The following is a 24961-nucleotide window of genomic DNA, read 5'->3' as shown; positions in this document are numbered from 1 at the left end:
AACCACGTAGTAATTTCAGCAATTACTACTAATGTATCTTAAATGTTATATTTATGATTTTTTCATCTAAACTTTTGGTTCCTCTTTTCAAAAGTACCGTATATACTTGAATATAAGCCGAATTTTTCAGCCCTTTTTAAGCTGCTGCTTCATCAGCTTCCAAAGGAGGAAGGAGCCTCCACCGCTGCCATGTCCTCTTCCTTTCCTTCCTCTTCCTTAGAAGCAACAGCCGCTGTAAGCTGAGCATTGTCCTCTTCCTCCCCTTTCTTTCGAAGCGGCACTCGCCACCACCACCACTTAAGGAGAGGAAGAGAACGATGCTTAGCCCGCAGCCACTGACACTGCATTGGAAGAGGAGGAAGAGGATGACTTTCAGCCTTTAGCCATGCCATTTTGGAAGAGGTAGAGGATGAAGCAGCGGCAAGGCGCAGCTGAGGGCTGAACGTCATCCTGTTCCTCTCCTTCTTTTGGAAGTGGAAAGGAAGAGGATGATGCTCAGCCTTTCTCCTCTTGGCTGCTCCCTGGCCTTTCTCACCTCCTCCTTGGCAGGTAAATTTTTTGAAATTTACCAGTAGCTGCTGCATTTCTCACCATCGGCTTTATACTCAAGTCAATAAGTTGTCCCGGTTTTTGTGGCAAAAATCCCACTCTCGGCTTATATTCGGGTCAGTTTATACTCTAGTATATACGGTATATATTAGACATTATTTAACAATGTCTGTCTGATGGGATCAGCAGCAAAAGAAATGCCACATACTGTATAGAAAAACATTTCAGTTAAAATTTTGCAGTTTTTGAAAATTGGGGTCTGAAGGAAAACATCATTCAGGGCAGAATTCCTAGATGATTTGTACTGTTACAATGCTCTCATTCAGCAAAACCCTGAAAAATTAGGAAATCACAAAATTCAAACTGCATAAACAAGAAAATTCAGTTCCAACATTTCCTTCCTCCAAGAAACCACACAATGACATTTTAGTGCATTCTCAGCCCATGCTGCTTTATTGCTAAAAAAATCGTATACAGGTGCAGAGTTTCCAAGTTCATTGTCGAATAATTGTTTTACAGTCTCAAAAGAATCAATTGAACGCCCCTCTTTCCCTCCCCCAAGGATGCATAGATACAAAAAGCAAGCTGCCTTCTGGAAAACTTCAGATATAGATATATACACAGGGTAAGATTATTTGTACGGTTACACAATTTGTGCAGTGGAGTATAATATGTGTAGCATACACACCTTCCTCATCTTTCCCTCGTTGTTCAGATGAAATATACCAATAAGTGCTATTTCTGTAATAAGAGTCAACATTTCCTAGGTTTCCCCCAAGGATTGAAGCTTTGCTACTCTTTAATTTTGGTTCATTTTTTGCACATTTTCAATCACCTCCCAACACAGGATGCCTCCAGGAAGGAAGCAGCCAGGCTTTAAAGCTGCAAGGCCATTAAATGGAAATCAATGTGGGCAACTGTGACATTCACACTTGCCTCCAATGGACAATACTTCTTTGTCCCACCCTGGACATTCCACAGATATCTAAACCACACTTGCCTAGTTTGCAACAGACCTCAAACACCTCTGAGGATACCTGTCCTAGATGTGGGTGAAACACCAGAAGAGAATGCTTCTGGAACATGGCCAGACAGCATGGAAAGCTCACAGAAACCCATTGATTCTGCCCATGAAAGCCTTCAACAACACACTCTAGATAACCTTATTCTATTAAGTGAGAGGTTGGTAAGTAGCACATACCTAAATTCCACCCTTGACTAGGTGCAACCAGCAAAACACATACAGCCAACAAGAGGAGGAGGAATTTAGAGATAATTTAAACCTATTTTATTTAGCCTGTCAACATGAAATCAGAGGGGCAGCCAAGCTTAAGTCCATACTACAAGTCTACTCAAAACTATAAATACATTTGGCAGATACTCATTGCAGATAATGGCAGTATACATATGGCATCAGCAATAGGCTCAGGAAAAGAGGTATTCTTGAACATCGTTTCATAGGCAAGGAAAAGGTCAATGAAACCACGAGGAAATGTTTATATTAGCTACAGCAGGTCTGGGAAAACTTTGGCCCTCCGGGTGTTTTGGATTTCAACTCCCACAATTCCTAACAGCCTACCCTTTGTGACTCTGTTCAGATAATCTCATGGGAATGGAAAAGGTTGGGCAAATCTTCTGGCTATTTCCCAAGCCAGGTAATTATCAGATTCATGGTGTATATGCAAAGATAGGTGATTTCCTTTGTTAGCCAAATAAGCCCAAAATGTTTGTACAATTCACGTAAAGTTGAGAGTCTGCCGCTCCTACCGGCTGTTAAGAATTGTGGGAGTTGAAGTCCAAAACACCTGGAGGGCCAACATTTTCCCAGGCCTGAGCTACAGTTTCCCTTCAGAAATGAGTACATACAGAATGCAATTAAAAGGGATTTCAAATCTAAGTTTCACATAAACAAAACCAATTTCCAATCCAGGATGAGCGACAAGATCTAAGCTTGCCTAATGTTTTCTATGTAACTAACTATATTTTCCATGAAAGGCACCCAATTTTTAATGCTTAGTATTTCTTTTAGTTTAACTGTAGCAAAACACAAGGATGAGGTAAAAGGAAAATGCTGCCCCTCTGATTTAGTAAGCTTCAATTTGAGTTGAGTGCATACAGCACACTTTTCTAATGTATAGATTTTTTGTTAGGTACATTATTGCTGGCTTGAAATCGGTTCACCTTGCCATGGTGCTGAAAGATACCTGAAATTCAGACCTGTCCTCAATGCCAGAAGAGTGCAGACTGCCTCCTGACTTCATTCACTCCATGTATTTGCTGATACGTAGTTTTATCTACTTACTACCTGAAGAATCACCAAAAGTCCTCTTTGACTTAGGCCCACTCCCATTTCTGAATTTGGCTTTTCCCTATTGACTTTTCTGGACTCTGAAACTCTGCACCCTTTTCTATTTGTACAAGAAACCCATCTTGCCACCCACCACGCTCATACAATGCAGGGCCAAGGGACCACAGTGAACCTGGTAAGAGGTTAAAAAAGGGCTCAATTTCAGCTGATTTTTTCTTTCCAACACACAGTTTTGGCGTCATGCTTCTTCCCTTATTTATATGCTCTGCCCCTTTTTATTTTACTCGAGAGGCAGCGCGTTCGCTACAGAAAAGAAAAAATAAATCCCAAGAATCAAAGCAGTTAAAATTCAAGCTATTGGTATATTAGTTCCTATTGCTTCATAATGTATAAATGCATATATCAATTTACTGGTAGTAATAATAACGATAACACCAGACATCTCAATCATGCATAATTAGAATACTAGCTCTATAAAAGACGGTTTGCGCGCCTGTGTGCTTGTGTCACTGTCATTGTCCCGCGCAAGCTTTCAAGTGCTTACACGGAGGAAACAAGTGAGTAAATTGCAGCAACATCCTGTCCTTAAGAAATGCTAAGCCTTGTGGATATGTTTATTGTGCTATGACTTAGAAACATTAAGACATCTACCTAAAACGAACGATCAAAGCTAACTCCGTTACCATTCTACCTATCTCTCCTTCCTCCTTCCCTTAAAGAGTCCATTTTTGATGTGCACCAGGGTTGAGCAAACTTGGGCCCTCCAGGTGTTTTGGACTTCAACTCCCACAATTCCTAACAGCCTACCGGCTGTTAGGAATTGTGGGAGTTGAAGTCCAAAACACCTGGAGGGCCCATGTTTGCCCACGCCTGATGTAGAGAAACCTTTCAGTCATATCCCACCAGATGTAATTCTCATTTTTCATCCTTCTACTTCTCAAACTCTAGCTACAATGAGACCCAATTACAGGGTTACAAATGCCATCCGAAGTGCCCCGACTCCATCCTAATGCAATCTGGGATTTGTGGTTGAGAGCCAGAGAGCTTGAATACTTCACCAAACTTTAATATATCCCACCTTTAGATACAGATGTGGCCAGAATCATAGTGCTATAACTGCATAGCGCAAAAGGGCCCTTATTGTCTCACTCTACAACAGTGGTTCTCAGATGTTTTGCCCTTCAACACGCAGAAATCCTAACTGGTAAACTTGCTGGGATTTCTGGGAGTTGTAGGCCAAAACACCTGGGGACCCACAGGTTGAGAAACACTTCTCTACAAAGCAGAGTCTAATAGCTTCTTGCCGAAGTCTTTCTTCAATGACACAAAGGCTCCCACGCTGCTGGGCACTCGCTTACGTTTGAGATCACACTGCCCCTCTATCAAAATACGGTAAATATGCCTCCATCCATCCTATACAAATTACTCATGTCATGATAAGCAAATTCAGTTCAGCTTAGCCTCTAGAAGTTGCAAGGTCGTCCCCATTCCCCCCCCCCAAAAAAAATAAAAACTACCACTTACAAGTCTGCTATGTGTAAACTGGAAGCCTATGTGAGAGACATACTCATTGGCACCTTTGTATATATTTTTTTGTATTGTGCTTGGACTCCTGCTCATTGCAGAGCAAAGAGAAAGGGAAGAAATGAGTCTGAAAGGAAGAAGTAGGAAAGATAGTTTCTCCACTAAACTGGGGAAGTTATAAACTAGATTTGTCACATCACCACAAGGGCTGAGCGACAAAGTACCGCAAGACCAAGACACTGCATTGCTCAGTGCAGGGTAAGACCAAGACACTGCATTGCTCAGTGCAGGGTAAGAGTTCTGCTATTATTCCCAACTCACTAAATCCAGGACTTTGGGAGACCTCTGGAACAAGTCATTCAGAGGCTGGTGGAGCAAGAGGGCCACCACAAACCCTTAATGGATTGCGTCATTGTCCTGTGCCCAGCTATGGGACATATCTAGACACTTCTCTGGAGCCCCATGCTTTCCACTAACCCTACAAGGGAGGTTAGTATAGCAAAACTGAGACACTTTGGCCATTGCAGAAGGTAGAAAAGAATACATATCTCTGCAATGACAACAAAATGCACAAATGCGGGTGAGGGTCAGCATGCTTGCGCATGTTACTAAGAAAACATTGGCCTCCTGGTTATCAAAAATAGCATCAATGTGCTTTTAATAAACCTTGATCTTAAGCTGAGTAAGAGCTAAAAAGAGAATCACTTCAGTGCAAAGAAGAAAAGGAAGCATGTATAGGATGGGCTACCAGTTCCCATGAATAGCTGAAAAACTCTCTTCACCCGTTATGTGATTATAGATACAAACTTCAGTGCTAGATTAATAATGAGTTTAGACACAACTCCTTAAGTACATGCTTCCTACAGGACTCACTGATCAAAACTACATTTCTTTCCATTGGGAAACTGTGCAAGTGCATCTATAAGCCACGAACTAGATTGTAACTTTCTAAACAGCTGTCAAACCAATCTCAATGAATACAGCGGTCATGAAGCAAATACCCTTAAGGCAGTGGTTCTCACCCTGTGGGTCCCCAGGTGTTTTGGACTACAACTCCCAGAAATCCCAGCCAGTTTACCAGCTGTTAGGATTTCTGGGAGTTGAAGGCCAAAAACATCTGGGGACCCCAGGTTGAGAACCACTGTCTTAAGGTCATGATCAAAACACGGAAGCTGAAGTTTCATTTCATATGGAATTGAGCAACAGCACTGTGGTGTCTAGCACCAGTTTCACTATGAAAAGTATTTGCAAAGCATAGGCCTACAAGGTTTGGAATAATGCAAGTTCTACTGACACTAAGTATGTGACCCTTTTAACAGTCGACCTATGTCTGCTTCAAATAAATTCCTAGTCCTGGAAAATGCTGCTATATATTCTGTGTGAGGAAAACTGGTGATCAGCTATTTGTTAACTATCTTTGCATGTGCCTTTTCTAAAATAAGTTTCCAAACATGATTTTGGAAACTATTGCTAACTTAGAAGAATGTATGTGTTTTCACACAGAATACATGTGAAACAGGACTTTCCTCCTTAAACACAAAGTGGTGTTAATCCAACTGTTGGTGGCGAATGGATAAATTAATGTTAAGAATAGAAATAAAGGTAACATCCCTTTCGTCAAGCACACACTCCAATTTTCAAGGTGAATCTGGTCTATATTCTTCAGCTGAATACTGCTTAAGGCAGAATTACATATTAGACTTACAGTTTCCTTGGTCTTCAGTATGCGCGCGCATACAAGGTTAGTGCAAACTACATTTTAAGGAGGTATTACTACACTCTCTAGAGTGATGGGGGGGGGGGGGTAAGAGATTGCTAGGCCTACTCAACTGAATCTTCCCTTTTTAAGTCCAAAAGTATTTGTGTTAAATTAAGAAAAAATGAATTAACAACACAGGATCTCCATGACAGAAAGGTGAAGTACATCTCTTAAGAGACATCAACAGCTCTTGGTGGAGGTATCTGGATGATCTATACTTTGCTAGAATTCTTCAAGAAATTTGACACAGCTAAGCAGTTTTATGAAATGACAAGATTCCACAATTAAACATTATACCATACACTGATGGATAGAAAGACTTAGATAATGACCGCAACGCACAGATCTTTTATACCACTTTCAATGCCGTAGGTGTATCCTACAGAAACCAGAGATTTCTTGCTTAGAGAAATGCTAGAGTTTTCTGGCAAGGGGGTCTAGATACCTCACAAAATGACATACTCCAAGAATACCATAGGATAGAGCCATAGCAACTAAAGTGGCATCAATGTGCTGTAATTATGTAATGTGAAAGAGATCCTACACCTGCTACCAGTTCTATAAGGTCTCCCTTTCACCACAGCGTATGCTTTCTAGAGACAAGCAGTGTAAGAGTTCATCCACTTCTTCTCACATAGCAAAGTTGCAAAAAATTGGATAAACACTCTAGCTAAAACCTGGACCAGCTCTGGGGCATTCATGCCATGTTCCTTTAAGGAGAGGAATATTCCACCTTTCCAATTGAGACTCATCTTGTCAAGCAACTCCCTGTGACACAGAGCACCACAAACCTATTTGGTTAATACCATTTATTCTACTGTACAGTTCTTGCTACTGCAAGTTAGTTCCTAAGACATGCAAACAGTTATTGCTACTAAAGTTCTATTTATTAAGTCATCTTATGGCTTTATTTGCATTGGGGATTCTTCCCCCTACATACTGTGCTATTTTGCATTCCAGTTTCAGAGGTATTTTTCCATCAATTGATTCTCCCAAGCACTAAAATCTACTTCTCTTACCGGTACAGATACATTTGTTCACACAAGAATGTGGACAAAGCTCTGGTCTTACGGCTCTTCTATAAACAGCCCACCTTCTTGGTTTACAAGAGAGAATGGGTAGAATCCTATAAACAGCTACTAATTTCACAAGATTTCATCTTCTGCAATCTGAATCTTTCCTTTGAATTTCAGCCAACTCAAATGCAGAAACATCTCTTCCTTCACCAAGGCAGCCATTTATAGAAAAGACCAAGAAATAAAATGCAGTGTCCTCTTTAAGCTAAAAGTAGTGCTTTGGTTACATACACATACACACAAAATAGAATTGCAGATCTGCAAAGAACAACATGTATGAATTAATAGTGAGCAATCCGACTTGTATGAACTTAAAAGAAAATAAATGATTTCTTGGAGTAGTATTCTCAGATTTTTTTTTTAAAAAAATCAATAACTAAAATGCAAGTGGTACTTGGACTGTAAGAAAAAAAAATGATCCAAAAGCTAAAATTGTAAGCAAACTCCTACAACTGCTTTTCCTACAGATCTATGTGATAAAAAAAATTAAGATCATTGTTTTTAACAACATATCTTGAATAGCAGTAATGGGAAAACCATTCTGAACAAAAGTTACACTGATGTGTCAATAAAATAATTTTTAAGGGTATATTCCCCCACTTAACTATATTAACCTTCAATAAAAATTATTTCAAAAAAATTAATATTTAAGGGGATATATGCTAAATAATTGAATGTATGTGGGCCTTCTCAATGCGAAACATAATCACATATTAAGTAAGAATTTGTCAAGGGAGAGATTAGCCCGATGTCAACTGTTCATCACTTGAAACTGAAAAAAGTACAGGTAATCAGTTATTTTCCCTATTAATAACAAATTATTTGCTCAGAGAGCAAGGGCTTTGTTCAGCATTCTGTCCTGGTTTTACTTGAAGTTTCTTTTAGTGTGTCTAAATGTAACTGGCTGCATGGAGGCTGTTAATGGTAAACACCCCTCAATTCATACGGCTGTCTTTCTGCTACCATTTGCCTAGAGAGGACACTGCATCTTTAGACCATAACTGTACCAGTTTATGAGATACACCATCAGCACTATTAATTTGTCACTCTGAAATTGTTATTTTTCTTTTAATAAAAAGATACTACTAGGCTCATGCACCGATCCTAAAATGGCACTACAGTTTTGCTACAAAGCACTAATGCTTATGGAACTATACACATCTCAAAATGGAAGACATTGGTGATTTTGTTGTTCTCAAACAACTTGCAACGTTTTGTCCACAAGTATTAAAATATATTTATATTGTATATATTATACTATTGCACGTGCCCCGTATTTGTTTGATCTTTCATATGGGAAAGATTTCCTGCCAATGAGGAGGAAAAAAAATGCAATTCAACATGTAAAAACAAAGATTAAGGCAGCATTGCCTTTTTCACAGTACTGCTAAGGGTATGCTACAGGGTAAGTACTGCAACAGGATGTCCTGGCCATATTTAGCAGACTTTTCTCTCCAGGATAACTAAAATTCACTCCTAATGTAGTCTTATGGAGTTTAAGTAAATACATGGCTAGGAGATGATTTATGAGGGGAAATGGGTGGAGGGACAAACTTCCTTGCTGGACATTTGGGTGAATGGCATGGCTGCTCTCGATTTTGTCTATTATGAAAATGTGAAAAATCCAAATAATATTGGGTTGTTGTAGGTTTTTGGAAGTAGGAAAATTGGGTTTATATATCTGTGGAATGGCCAGGGTGGGGCAAAGAACTCTTGTCTGTTGGAGCTAGGTGTGAATGTTTCAACTGACCACCTTGAATAGCATATAATGGCCTGGGAGACCTGGAAAGACCAGGGTGGGACAAAAACATTCACACCTGGCTCCAACAGACAAGAGTCCTTTGTCCCACCCTGATCATTCCACAGATATATAAACCCATTTTCCTAGTTCCAACAGACCTCACTACCTGTGAGGATGCTTGCCATAGTTGCAGGCGAAACATCAGGAGAAAATGCCTCTAGAACATGGCCATATAGCCCAGAAAAACCTACAACAACCCAGTGATTCCGGCCATGAAAGCCTTCGACAACACACCAAATAATATTTCTAAGGGTCAAGTAACTAAGGCCCCTTCCACACAGCTGAATAAAATCCCACATTATCTGCTTTGCACTGGCAGTGTGGACTCAAGATATTCCAATTCAAAGCAGATATTTTGGGTTATTCAGCCTTGATATCCTGGGTTATATGACTGCGTGGAAGGGCCAGAAGACATAAAAAAATCCCACTGACTGGTGAAACATCTTCTACATTTTTAGTATCAATTATGAAGAAAAAGAAAGACATCTGGAACTACATTTCAAATTTTGATTTTCAATAGATGTTCCCTCAAAACCTTTGAAAAAGATATGCAATTATTTTAAATTTGGAACTTCCATCCGGCTTGGGATCCCAATATACTGAAAAATCAATCTGAATAACAAGCTAATGAGCTGGCCAGACATTTTCTGCAGCTACATATTTTCACCAGTTTTAGAGAGTTATCATAAATGTTCCTTTCTTTGGAATTGATTTTCAATGGAGGAAAACAGCAGAATAAAATTATACCAAGTACTCTCTGTGCATCCATTTATCACAAAGAAATAAGATGAGAAGTGGTGAGAGCATACAAGCGCTTAGACTGGCATGCTCCTCGTAAAATTATTTTTAAATCACAGGACAGAGAACTGGCTCTCCAAAGGAGAATCACTGCTTTCCCTTGTATAAAATAACCCTATTGCCAATGCTAACCAGACCATCAAATAGCATTCAGAATTTGGTTAACCACAACCAATTGCTATTTACAGTATATGTCATCCCATTTTAACCCAGATTTAGGAATTAAAAAATAAAAAGTTGGCATTCACATTTTGATGATCTATGTAAGGTGCGCTACTTAGGTTCCAAGAATCCAGCATAAAAGGGTACATTGCCAGGAAACTACTCGCCCTGGCAAACTGTGGCGAAAGATAGCTATTATCCAAAAAAAGATCATGTATAAATCACACACAACAGAGAAAAGGAATAATCTGTAAACATGTCAAAATTATAATGTCCACCTTAACTGTGGATTACACTCACTAGGAAAGTAGTGAAGAAGCCCTTTCCTGAGCATGTCTACTCTTTTGTTCGCCTAAGCAGTGGAAAATAGTATGTATACCTTTATATTTGTTGTTGTTCCCTTTGGGTAAGAGCTTGACTTGGAGGAAGCTATTGCTCCTTTGGCTGCTGAATCTCCCTCGGGAACCTGGGGTCACTTTTAGGTCCCTCAAGGCTTCGCCCCTTTGGGAAAGGACTTGCCAGAGAAGCAACAACTTTTAGCAACATTTCCCGTTTCTATCCTTTAGGCAGATTGAGACATGGGGATGATTTTGTTCATTTGCTTTGATTTACAAAAGGAGGATGCTCTCCAACACAGTGGACTATTTGCTGCTGGACGTCAGCTGCTAAATAGAGATGCCAAGATGGCTATCTGTAAACTGAAAATCCCTGCTGAGGAATTTTCAAAGGGTTTTTAATTTATTTGAAAGGCTACTCTCTTTTTTTAGAATACACATATCATATCTTGATTATTCTACCAGGATCTTTCATACACTAAGATCCACTTGCTCAAAGGACATCAATTGCTAGGTTTTCCATAATGCAATGTAAGGAGTAAGCCTTTCCTTAACTATGGCAACTATCAGCCAGAACAGTTGTTAGTCTTTGGATGGATGGATAATTATTATTATTTCGGTTGCTTTTGTAGTGTGCCAAAACAGTGAAAAGCAGGCTGTCACTATTGACACTTCTACAAAATGTCAACTATTTTAAAGGGCAAGATTATCTTTTCCCCTCTACTATAAAAGTTCACATTTATGTTAAGGAAATAGAGCAGAAAGAGAGCAATGGTTCTTCATTTTCTTTTATGGTGATGATGAGGGATTTTTCTTCGCTGGAAGTGCCTTCACAACCAGGCAAAGCTTCACAATCCGTCTTCATTTGTTGGGACAGGGAAGAACCTGGAAATGAACACAATGAACATAATTAAAGGGTTTTTTTTGTTTGTTTTTGTCGTGTCAGGAGCGACTTGAGAAACTGCAAGTCGCTTCTGGTGTGAGAGAATTGGCCGCCTGCAAGGACGTTGCCCATGGAACGCCCGGATGAATTGATGTTTTTATCATCCTTGTGTCCCCTTGTGTCATGTCCCCGCACGAGCAGCTGGAGCTGATAGAGGGAACTTATCCGCCTCTCCCCGGATTCGAACCTGAGACCTGTCGGTCATCAGTCCTGCCGGCACAGCGGTTTAAACCCACTGCGCCACCGCAGTACACACATTTTATAAATATTCAGTATACGGATGTGCACTATGGCGCAAATGTGTCAGGAGTTTAGTATAGTTGTTGATGTCTTTGGCACTTTTGAAAAAATCCATATGTTTGTCTTGTCTCAAACTATTTCCTGGCAATTATCGGCAACAGTGGATAAAATTTATTTCTATTCGTGACTCTTGTTGTTTTTGAAATGTATCCGAGAGAAAAAAATTACTTTTCTTTTCTCCTTTCTTCTTCCCCTTCAAAATATCTGGAGAGTTACAGTGCATCAGTGAATTGGCACTTTTGCATTCTAAAACAACATCTCTAAGAATGCTTTTTAAAAGTCAGAGGAAAACAATGCCTTTAAAAGGGCATTAGGAATTTCAATTTCATTTAAATACATTTAAATAAAACTTACAGTGCAATAGAAAAACAGTAGGAAAAGATTCCAATAGAAAAGAAATAGAAATGACAGAATACATTTAAAAAGGTGGTAATATTGCTTTTTTAATGCATAGGAGGAGCTCCCGGTGGCACAGTGGTTAAACCACTGAACTGCTGAACTTGCTGACCAAAAGGTCGCAGGTTCGAACCCGGAGAGTGGGGTGAGCTCCCGCTGTTAGCCCCAGCTCCTGCCAATCTAGCAGTTCGAAAACATGGAAATGTGAGTAGATCAATAGGCATCACTTCAGCTGGAAGGTAATGCTGCTCCAAGCAGTCATGCTGGCCACAAACCTTGGAGGCATCTACAGAAAATGCCAGCTCTTTGGCTTATAAATTGAGATGAGCATCACACCCCAGAGTCAGATTCAACTAGACTTAATGTCAAGAAGAACCCTTTACCTTTAATGCATAGGACCACCTCAGCAAATCAGGCTTTAAAAAACACTGGAAAAGCCTCTAGAGTACTGTTTAACGCACCTACGTGGAAAGCATTTTGCAGATGAATTCCAGGATGCTGTCAAAAGATGGAACACTGCTTTTTCTATTTATCCCAAAAACATTGTGCCATTCATAGCAATAGTCTTGCTCACTTTGGAATCCATTAAATTGCATGCATTTGATAATAAACTCGATTACTAAAGAAAATTATTCCTATTTCCATTCACAATAAAACGTCTTATGCTGTGTAAGTTGATGAAATAAATGAAAATCTTTGCCAGGGAAGAAAGATATGCATGGAAGAGAAGAGAAGCCCCCATTTTGTGTTTGTTGTGCCTGAAAGAATGTTATTAACTCTCTAGCAATGTAAACCACTGATTAAGAAAGAACATATCTGTTTTCTATTTCAGAGCATACAAAGGAGATTTCTACTTCAGGGATCAATGTGAATTGACTCAAAGATTTCAATTATAACTATCAGGAAAACATCAGTGTTTTATGAAGCTGCTAAAATACATACTGATTTTCAGTCATTTCAGTACAGAGAAGACGAAGCAAAGATCTCATGAAGGCACAGTGGGATTTCTAACAGATTACATTTCTATGCTAATTCTTATATTTCATCAAGAAACCTAAAAACCTGATTATTAAGCATTATCAGTTATAAAGTTTAATCCATGTTTTTCATACTTACAGTTATATAAGACCACAATTGTTTCTCAGCTTCTAATTGTTTAATTGAAACCATAAGAATGTTCCCTGTGTAAAAAAAGAGATTCAAGAGCAATTAAAGCTCATAGTCGGCATATGCAAAATCAAACCAGATAAACAAAACATTACAAAAGTTGTCTCACAATTATCTGAATTAAGGTGATTCTTGTTACTGCTGTAGGATTATATGAGAATGAAAACTATATAATCATGGGATATGTAGTCTGATAAGGCATTAGAGCTCTCTAATAATTAGATCTACTGCTAACAGATCAGGCTATTTTTGCCCTGGGAAAAAATGAAGCAAATTGGAAATTGAACAATTCCACCATCTACCACCTGCTAACATTTCTGCATCTTCTTGATGTAGGATGTGCATTATTTTCGTGGCATGCTCTAACCAGATTAAAGCATAACATGGATTAGGATCCTGCATTGCACTAGTCGATCAAAAATGGGCTGCCACACATAGCTAAATTTTATCCCCTGCCCACCTATTGTTGATCTACCACTCATAGAGGGAGCTGCAGGAGATGAAGTTAGTGGACTCCTCCATCTATCATGACCAAAAAGGTACATATGCAGAATATATTTCAATTAGATCTGCACGTTTCACCAACAAGATACTAAACATAAATTCTATTCCGAGGATGTCAGCAAGCATATAGTTTTTAGCTATCAAGCAGAAGGGCAAACAATTCCAAGAGGGAAAGACAATTACCTTTTGTATCATAGCTGCACAAATCATTTATCTCCATGAACTCTTGACCATCACGTTACAGTAATCCAGTTTTCTTCTTCGGACTATCAATCAATATGGTGCAAACGTGGGCCTGGGGATAAGCAAGGACAAAATGAGAAAAATCAAAGTTCAAACTGCTTTCGACAAAGATAATAGCTTTCTTCTACCTCTAAACTACTGAAGAGCTCCATATTAAACCGGGACACTTTTGTTTCCCTAGGTTCTGGAACCACTTCCTAGGAAAGGTCTATTTTTATTGGTAAGCATGTTTTTTTCATTTTTAAAATTTATTTTGACAGTATTTTAAAGGGCAGGCCATTTGAGAGCATGCTGTACTATTTTCTGTTTTAAAGTGTTTTTAATTCCATTTTAAATATTTTCTTTGTATGTTTCCAATATTTAGGAATAATTTTAATTTGTAAGTCACCATGAGTTTAATTTTTCAGGGAAAGGTGGAATATAAATACTGTATACTTCAAAACAACAACAAAATAATATTAAACAGTTGAAAGACTTATAACCTAAACCTGTGTCTCTGGCCTTTGTTGCTGTTGTCAACTGACGCTGTCACTTTATAATATGTAACATATAGTTTACATACTTTCTCCTCCCTTCATGCAAAACAATCAGAAGCTTCTAATTGTGGTCAGTAGTAAAACACAGCAAGCATACGCCTCTCAGTCTGTGAACACCAGTTTTTATCTCAATATCATATGCATCTAAAAGAGCCATGTGCTCCCAACACCCGGGGACATAAACAAAAGCCTTGCAGTTGATCATAATTTCCAGCCAAATTTCCACAGTGTTTGGAGACATACCAATCTTCTTCTTTCTACCTCATCTTTATCCATGCAGGCCATCACATATATCATGAAATAGCTCTTCTCTTTAAGAAAATACAAGTAACATGATGGCAAAAATCAGCAAGCTCCATCACTTAAGAATTCCCAGAAACACAGTGTTCAAATAAAAGTATTTTTCATGCACAGTCTTTGACTATTGCAAGTTAAGTTTATCTATTTATTTGCTACCTTTCCCCAAGCCAACTTACAGAAATTAAAACAGATACAGCCAAACGTTAAAATATAATTACACTAAAAATAGAATTTAAAACAATATGAAAACATACCCTTTAAAATGGATGGGGAAAATCCAAGCAGTATAATATTATACAAGCAATCCTCAAATGCTTGCTGGGGGGGGGGGGGGAGACTTCACCTATTTATAAACTAGAGTTTCAATCTAAATAATGGAATTCTAGAATCTGGTATCATCCACTGAGAAGGCCCTCTCCTGTGTTTCCAAAAGATGTACATGTGAAGGAGATGAAACAGAAGATCTGAAAACATAGGCAGACTGTTATGGAAGAATGCAGTTCTTCAGAGAAGCTTCCAAGCTCGAGGCTGAATCCAAAAGCACATCCACAAGACCTGTGTCTTCAAGCCGAGAGTAACCCTATCCAGCATTTAAGACCATTTATCCTTACTGAAATGAATGCAGCCACAAATGAAGAAATACATGCCTTTGCATGCAATCCCATTCTCATAAAGTAATTTTAATTCTTGATAAAAGAATGAGGTAAAATCTGAGCGTTTCTCCCTTCAGCTCCATTGAAGAAGGAGTGGAGTCAGGTCTCAAGAATGCAAAGCTGACAAACCCAGTAGCAGAATGATGGATCACCTGCAAGCAAGGCCGCTTCATTATACATACACTGCTTGCACAATTAAACACACACATCCCTAGTATATACGAACCAGAGCATTCTGGTCCTTATTATCTTGCTCCTGCAATGCGGAATTATTTTCAAAGGCAAAGGGGAAAAAATCAGCACACTCAGCAAGACTTAGCTCTCTAGGTTTATTGCAGATTCCAACCCCGTACGATCAAGATTGTCCTTAAATTTTCACAACATCCTGCTCAGTGAGTTTACATGTCAAATCAAATTGCAATGACTCCTCATTAAATGGTTTTTAAAGCCAACACCATAGAATGTACATTTGTTTACAATTCCTGTTATAAATTACTATAAACAGGTCTAAGATACTTAACTAATGAAAGAGCAGCAAGGAAAGTACTGGGAAGATAGACAACCTCCATTCTAGTCCCGTTTACATCTCCAGAGTATTTTATTTCAGAACAAAATTTTGCATTGATGTTGAATGACACCAATACCAACAACTCCCATCAAACACTCTCAGAAGATACGGATTTTGTCAGCCAATGAATAGAATAGAAAGGAACCTTAAAATCAGTCAGCACTGTGAAAATGATTATAGGTCATGTATCCCTTATCTGAAATGCTTGGAATTTGATGTGATTTGGATTTTGGAATGCCTGTATTTGCATATACAGACAGTCCCCAAGCAACAAAAAAGTAGGCTCGTTATATTCTTTTTATATATATATATATTCTTAAGTTGAATTTAAATGCAAGTCAGAACAGATACGTTTTTTAAAGTGTAACTCCATATGTATATGTAAGCTTTGAGTGCATAGGGAAGAATTGTCACCGCTGTGGTGTTTGTTTTGCTGTCTGTGCCTCTGTTCAGAAGATTTCACCTCACTTGCTGACCAAGTGATAATTGGATTATGAAAAATTTGGCTGGCTGTGGAAACAAGGAATGATTATAAAGCTTCAGTGGACCCCCCTTTTCTCATTCCAGGAGTGGATTTGCCTTCCAAGGGGCACAATTCTCCCACTTCCTGTTGTCTCACCCTTGTCTTAAACTATGAGCCGTTTGTAAGTCAGATGTTTGTACCTCTGGGACTGTCTATATGTACATAATGAGGTATCTCAAAGATGGAATCCAAGTTAAACTTGAAATTTATTTATGTTTTATATGTGCATTATACACATGATTTTATACATTTCTGAAAACAACTTTGTGTATTCATCTGCTGCCAAAAGTCCCCATCTTAACTGGAAACATTTGCTAGGAGTCACCTACCTCACCTTATTTGGCAAAGACCCTCTTCAGTCACAGAACCCACTGGGTAACCCTTGGCAAGTAACACCCTCTCAGCTTAAGAGGAAGGCAATGGCAAATCTAAAGCCACTTTGCCAACAAAACCCTAGGAGGGTCACCATAAGCCAGAGTAAACCTAGAGAAACATAACAGCAATAAATATGGGTGCAGATTTTTAACAGAAAAAAATGAGATAAAGATTAGATACAAACAACACAACTCAGCAGGACCTTCTCCTTACAGGACAAGCAGGAAAAGCAGATGGCAAAGTATTAGGTGAGCCAGCAAGCTATAGTACTTTCAATTTCTATTCAACCTTGAAAACTCACTGGATCTCTGTAAAGTCATATTATCTCATTCTTGGAAGAAGGCAATGGCAAACAACTCTTACCAAAAACATCTTCTGATAGGATTGCCTTAGGATTGTCATAAGTCAGAAATGACTCGAAGACACAAAACAAAAATAAACAAAGTGTTATGAATCACAACAGTAGAGATTCAGGACACCTCCACCTGCTTCATCCAGCCCAGCATTCAAGGAAGGCAGGTGAAGGGGTATCAATTATGAACTATTCATTATTATTATTTTGTTAATTTATTTCTAATCTCATCCCCAACACTGGAACTCAAGGAGGCTTACAAAATATTAAAACCAATCGGGAGACAAAAACCTACGTGCAAATATAAGGAAGTTATTTTAAAAATGCAATTAAGTAATCCACATAATTAAAACGTTATAAAATCTATTTAAAGGTAATAAAAATGAAGAAGACAGCATACCATTGCAAGCTTATTGTAGTCAATCCCGAAAATACTGTTAGAATACGAAAGCTTTCACTTGTCAAAGGAAGAGGAGCAAGGAGAGATTTCATTAAATCCTACCTAGAGAAGAAGCCCCAAAGTCTGCAAAAAGACACCAAGAAGGCCCTCTCTTCCCACCACATGCCTGGGAAGGTGATGACTGAGAGATGGCATCCCATAAAGAGCTCAGTTAAGATCATATAGGGTTATGCAGTCCTTCAAATAGCTACTTATATATCCTGCTGCTCAATCCTTTACAAAAAGGAGGGAGGAATGATGTAATTGGGTGCTACAATCTGAACACACCCAGCATGCCTTTAAAACAATGATACCCAAATCTGTGTATTTGTTAGTATCCATCCCCTCATAAATGTTCAAACCAATTGCCAAAAAAAAAAAAAAGGACAAGAGCTGTTGACTAACATTTTTGGCTTCACCAGTAAGGCAATCTGGTACATGAGGCACTTTGAACAGGTCCTCTGTTTTATTTCTACATCTTTCCCTTTTCTATTCAAAGTCACTTCAGCAACTGAATAAACAAAATTCAAAGCATGTTTTAAAAAAAACAATTCAGCAATATCTGCTTCAATAGACACAGCTGCTCCGAGTCTATAATGATGAATACATTGCATTTGAATTAATACATTCAAAATGCTTTCCAGGACCATCTGCTGAAGCTCGCTAACAATTCTGCATTAGATCTGTCAACTCTTTCACACTAGATATTTCAAAGCCTCCACCAATCTGGTCTATTATATTTCATTGCAGATGGGCTCATCCTTCCTCATTCTGCCTTTCATTCAGAAAATGATGGGTTTGAAATAATGAAAAGAAGTCTGTCTGTTCCCATAGTCTACATACAGGCTAGTCAGAGCAGTCATAATCCCTGAAAAATCCTAATACTCTTTCCAAAATGCTAAACCCAGAAGAGCCAAGTGCAAGTTGAATTCAAAAACAACATTTTCTCTGCTCAATCAAAGAAGAGATGATAGGTGAACCAAAAGCAAAGATAAAAAAACCCTACAACAACCCAGTGATTCTGGCCATGAAAGCCTTTGACAATACAAAGATAAAAATATCCAGACAAAAGAGATAACAGTAAGCAGGCATGTGCAAAACCAGGAGCAAATAATAATAATAATTTTGATTTTAAAAGCCTTTAGTTCGTCAAGAAAGCTGGCATATACGTTCTTATTTTTGAAAGCAGGAAAGAAACAACAGATCAGCCCCAGCACTGGTACCTCGACTATGGCATTGTTATAAGAGAGTATGCAAAAAATAAAGAAGCTTTGGCTCACGTTCTAGAAGGGACAGAATAATAGAACTATAGTTTTCGGGGTCTCATAAACCATTGAGCCCAACCACCTGCTCAATGCAGGAACTCAAGTGAAATTTTATCCTGTAGGTGACTCTCCAAATTCTCTTTGAAGACATCTAGAGAAATCGCCTCTCTGGGCAATTGTTTCCATTGCCGAACTACTCTTCCTGACATAAGGTTCCTTGCACTGTTCAACAGAAATCCATCCTCCCATAATTGAAAACCATTTGATCTAGTCCCACTCCCTGGGGAGCAGAAAGCAAACAGAAAGCAAACCCCATTCATTCTGTAACAGCATTTTAGTTATTTGAAAAGTGCAATCATGTTATTCCAATCTTACTTTTCCACAGGGTAACATGCCCAACTCTATCTACATTTCCTCTTATTTTTTGTTCTCCATACTTAATAATCCTTGATGCTCCTCTCTAAACCTCACTCAATGAGGCACCCAATGCAGTACTCCAGCTGAAACCTGACTAGCATAAAACATAGCAGAATTATTATTACAAATTGGAGGGTTAGTGTAATGGTTTGAGCAGTGGATTGTGAGTATGGAGATCAGGGTTTGAATCCCCACTCAGTAACTGAGACTTACAAGGTGACTTAGACACCTTCCACACAGCTGTATAAAATCTACACTGAACTGGATTATATGGCAGATAACCCAGTTAAAAGCAGATATATTATGCCCCTTCTGCACTGTCATATAAAATCCAGAATATCTGATGTGAACTGGATTATATGGCAGTGTATATTCAGGCCCCTTCTACACAGTTGTGTAAAATCCAGATTATCTGCTTTGAAGTGGATTATATGGCAATTTGGATTTAGATAATACAAGTTAAAGCAGATAATGTGGATTATCTGTTTTGATAATTTGGATTATATGTCATTGTAGAAGGGGCCTGAGTCTATTCTACCATATAATTCAGTTCAAAGCAGATAATATGGATTTTTATGTCAGTGTTGAAGGGTCCTAAGGGCCCTTCCACACAGTCATATAACCCAGATCGTAAAGGCAGATAACCCAGTTAAAAGCAGATATTGTGGATTATCTGAATATACACTGCCATATAATCCAGTTCACATCAGATATTCTGGATTTTATATGACAGTGCAGAAGGGGCATAATATAATCCAGTTCAAAGAAGATCATGTGGATTATCTGCTTTGATAATCTGGATTATGTGGCAGTGTAGAAGGGGCCACAGAATCACAGACTTTGAATACACCCCAGGGGCCAACCAGCCCAACCTCATCCAACCATGCAGGAAGACACAACCAAAGCATTCCCAACAGAAGGCTATCCAGCCTCTGCTTTAAAATCTTCAGAGGAAGAGACTCCCCCATGCTCTGAGGCAGCAGATTCCTTGGGCAAGTCACACACTCTCAGCCTCGAGAGGACAAACCTGTTCTGAACATATATTACGAACATATCTCAGGAAACAGACAAGGTGACTTGGTCTCCCTATACCAACCACCAAGAACTTGACACAATTTATTATTATCCACAGTCAAAGGCTTGAGAATAGTCAATAAAACAGAAATAGATGTTTTTCTGAAACTCCCTGCCTTTCTCCATTATCCAGCAGATATCAGAAATTAGGCCCCCTGCCTTTTCTAAACCCAACTTGCATATCTGGCAACTTTCACTCCATGAATTGCTGGATTACTGGCACGTGATACTGTACGAAAGTTTGAGCATTCTTTAGTGTTTCCCTTATTTTAATTATTTTTTTATTTATGTCTTGCTTAATCTTTCGATATGGAGACTCAAGTGGTTCACAAACAAAAACATTACAACTTAAAATATACAAATATGCCATAATAAAACAGTATATCATTATATATTATATATCAGTAATAATTATATTTAATATATTAGTATTACTATATTAGAATATAATTATTATATATTATTATATTGTATTATTAGTATCATATTGTACTACATTATATTATCAATATCATATGTATAAACAATATATAATATTATTAGCATAGCATAATATTCGTATTATATATTACTATAGTGTACTATACCACTGTACTGCAATATTAGTAATGTTACATGCAATATATAACATGCAATTATTATATTATTATATTGTACTATATTATTATACCACAATAGATATAATACACCACTAATATATTATACTATTACTATTACAGAATATATAGTATTATATAATATATTGCACTATATCATAATTTGTAGTATATATAATATATTAAATATATGTTATTATTTCTATAGATTTTCATGAGTCCCTTTGGTGAGATATAAATAAAGTTGTATTATTATTATTGGGTTGTTGTGAGTTTTCTCCGAGCTGTATGGCCAGAAGCATTCTCTCCTGACATGGTTCCCCTAACCATACATAAAGGGAACCACTGACCGCATAGGGAATCTGATGAAGAAACACATTCATGGAGTATTTGTGTGAAGTTTGGTCCTGATCCGTCATTGTTTGAGTCCACAGTGCTCTCTGGATGTAGGTGAACTACAACTCCCAAACTCAAGGTCAATGCCCACCAAACCCTTCTAGTGTTTTCTCTTGGTCACAGGAGTCCTGTGTGCCATGTTTGGTTCAATTCCAAACATGGCACATGCTCTTTGATTGTAGGTGAACTATAAATCCCAGCAACTACAACTCCCAAATGACAAAATCATAATTTTCGAGTGATGGTCACTCCTTGTGTAGTGAGACGTTTTGTTGCCAAATTTGGTGTGATTTCGTTCATTGGTCCTTTAGTTTTTAAGGTACTCATTACGCACAGAGCATTATATATAGATAGATAGAGATATATATAGATTGTACTGCATTTTATACTATAATATAAAACATGATATATTATATTTTTGATATGTGAATATAAGCCTATTTTTCCCAATCTTGTGTTTTGCACATTTGCTGGCATATGGCGTGCAAAGAGGGGTATAAATATAATTATACTAGCTGTCCCCTGCCACGCGTTGCTGTGGCCCAGCCTGTTGATCTGGAAAATAAAGGAAATGAGAAAGTATTGGTTTCTAATATATGTAATGTCTTGATGCTTGTGGGTTTCTTTGTCAGTGTTGATGTGGAGAGTGTCTGGTTTGTCTACTCTGGAACATGGAACATCTCATTGTCCTTCTTTAAGGGTCCCTTTCAAATCTATGATACTATATCTGTGAGTGTGTGAATCATATCTATCTATCTATATCTATGGGTGGGTGGCTCTTTGTCAGGAGGACTTTGATTACATGTGGTGAGTGCTTGTGCCAAGTTTGGTCCAGATCCATCATTGTTTGAGTCCACACTGCTCTCTGGATTTAGGTGAACTACAACTCCCAAACTCAAGGTCAATGCCCACCAAACCCTTCCAGTATTTTCTGTTGGTTATGGGAGTTCTGTGTGCCAAGTTTGGTTCAATTCCATCGTTGATGGAGTTGAACTATATATCCCAGCAACTACAACTCCCAAATGACAAAATTATAATTTTTTGAGTGATGGTCACTCCTTGTGTTGTGAGATATTTTGTTGCCAAATTTGGTGTGATTTCGTTGATTGGTCCTTTTGTTTTTAAGGTACTCATTATGCAGAGCATTTTATGTATATAGATTGTACTGTATTTTATATTATAATGTAAAATATGATATATCATATTTTTGGTATGGAAATATAAGCCTATTTTTCCCAATCTTGTGTTTTGCACATTTGCTGCCATATGGCGTGCAAAGCAAGGTATAAATATAATTATATAACTAAATACAATATGATAATGATAATAATAATAATAATAATACAAAGCTGCCACTGTCTCAACCATCCCTATGAATGGCTCTGAACCATTTTGCCTTCTTGGGTGAGGGACATATTCCATTCGTAGGCCTAGAATGCTGATTGCCTTGTAAAACTACAACTCCCAGGGCCCCTCTCACAGCGCTGAGCCAAGGATTAATTCCACAATGGAGTAAATACCTCACAAAACTGCACATCTCAGCTTCTATGACACTAAACTATTAGATAGTATGCTATTAATCGCCCCCCGCTTACCTCAACGTAGGCCCAGCGGGCCGCAGCCTCCACTTCTCCCCTCACGCCGCCATCTTGTTCCCTCTGCCTCCGACACGCGCGGAATGACGGCGAGCCAAAAGGATACGGACTTCTATTGGCTGGAGCGCCTGTCAGTCACCACCCAGCCTCCCGTCAGCAGAGATTCCATTGGTCAATCTCCCGAACGGGGCAAGTCCCGCCCCCTGTTTGAGAAGCCAATGAGCATGCTCGAAGGAGGTGGAGCCATAACGGGATTGCGCGCTTTGAAGGGATTGATGAATTGGAAATCCCGGCGGCTGGATTTCACGTCACGGAGGGGAATGAGTGAACTGGAAATCCAGGTGAATGGATTTCAAGGTGATGGAAAGGAATGGTTCAATTGCAAATCCTGTAAAGCGATGAACGTATGTAAGTTGTATATCCAGGAAACGACTTTATGTGATGGAAGGGAATAGTTCAATTGCAAATCCAGGAAAGGGATGGGAGTAGGCAAATTGCAAATCCAGGAAGCCGAACTTTATTTGATGGAAGGAAATACGTAAATTGCAAATCCAGGGAACTGGATTTTTGTGATGGAAGGGAATTGACAAATTGCACATCCAGGAAAGTGATGGGAGTAGGTAAATTGCAAATCCAGGAAGCTGGACTTTTTGTGATGGAAGGGAATGGGTAAATTGCAAATCCAGGAAAGTGATTGGAGTTGGTAAATTGCAAATCCAGGAAACTGGACTTTATGTGATGGAAGGGAATGGGTAAATTTCAAATCCAGGAAAGTAATGGGAGTAAGTGAATTGCAAATCCAGGAAAGTGATGGGAGTAGGTGAATTGCAAATCCAGGAAACTGGATTTTTGTGATGGAAGGAAATAGGAAAATTGCAAATCCAGGGAACTCGACTTTATGTGATGGAAGGGAATGGGTAAATTGCAAATCCCGGAAAGTGATGGGAGTAGGTGAATTGCAAATCCAGGAAACTGGATTTTTGTGATGGAAGGAAATAGGAAAATTGCAAATCCAGGGAACTGGATTTTTGTGATGGAAAGGAATTGACAAATTGCAAATCCAGCAAAGTGATGGGAGTAGGTGAATTGCAAATCCAGGAAACTGGACTTTATGTGATGGAAGGGAATGGGTAAATTTCAAATCCAGGAAAGTAATGGGAGTAAGTGAATTGCAAAACCAGGAAACTGGACTTTATGTAATGGAAGGGAATGGGTAAATTTCAAATCCAGGAAAGTGATTGGAGTTGGTAAATTGCAAATCCAGGAAGCTGGATTTTTTGTGATGGAAGGGAATGGATAAATTGCAAATCCAGGAAGCTGGATTTTTTTGTGATAGAAGGGAATGGGTAAATTGCAAATCCAGAAAAGTGATTGGAGTTGGTAAATTACAAACCCAGGAAGCTGGACTTTATGCGATGGAAGGGAATGGGAAAATTGCAAATCCAGGAAAGTGATTGGAGTAGGTAAATTGCAAATTCAAATCCAGGAAGCTGGGTTTTTTTTTGTGATGGAAGGGAATGGGTAAATTGCAAATCCAGGAAAGTGATGGGAATAGGTAAATTGCAAATCCAGGAAGCTGGATGTTTTGTGATGGAAGGGAATGGGTAAATTGCAAACACAGGAAAGTGATGGGAGTAGGTAAATTACAAATCCAGGAAACTGGAGTTTTTGGGATGGAAGGGAATGGGTAAATTGCAAACACAGGAAAGTGATGGGAGTAGGTAAATTACAAATCCAGGAAACTGGAGTTTTTGGGATGGAAGGGAATGGTAAATCGCAAAGGAAAGTGATTGGAGTTGGTTAATTACAAATCGAGGAAGCTGGATTTTATGTGATGGAAGGGAATAGGTAAATTGCAAACACAGGAAAATGATGGGAGTCGGTGAATTGCAAATCCAGGAAACTGGATTTTAGGTGATGGAAGAAAATGCTTAAATTGCAAATCTAGGAAAATTGGATTTTATGTGATAGAAAGAAATGGGTAAATTGTACAGGAAGCTGGATCTA

At 38.6% G+C, this 24961-nt stretch overlaps 1 long non-coding RNA gene across 1 annotated transcript; it reads right to left on the bottom strand.

Moving 5' to 3' along the window:
- Nucleotides 1-973: 973 nt before the first annotated feature.
- Nucleotides 974-23063, bottom strand: LOC132775672 (uncharacterized). Its single transcript, XR_009631568.2, has 4 exons — nucleotides 22955-23063; nucleotides 13806-13917; nucleotides 13068-13132; nucleotides 974-11197 (listed from the first exon to the last, which is right to left on the bottom strand). It is a non-coding gene; the product is annotated as an uncharacterized lncRNA (long non-coding RNA).
- Nucleotides 23064-24961: the final 1898 nt, after the last annotated feature.

Source organism: Anolis sagrei, chromosome 5, assembly GCF_037176765.1.
Source record: "Anolis sagrei isolate rAnoSag1 chromosome 5, rAnoSag1.mat, whole genome shotgun sequence".
Lineage (NCBI taxonomy): Eukaryota > Metazoa > Chordata > Lepidosauria > Squamata > Dactyloidae > Anolis > Anolis sagrei.
Note: the sequence above shows the minus strand (reverse complement) of the source record. Positions and strands in the feature narration are given on the sequence as shown.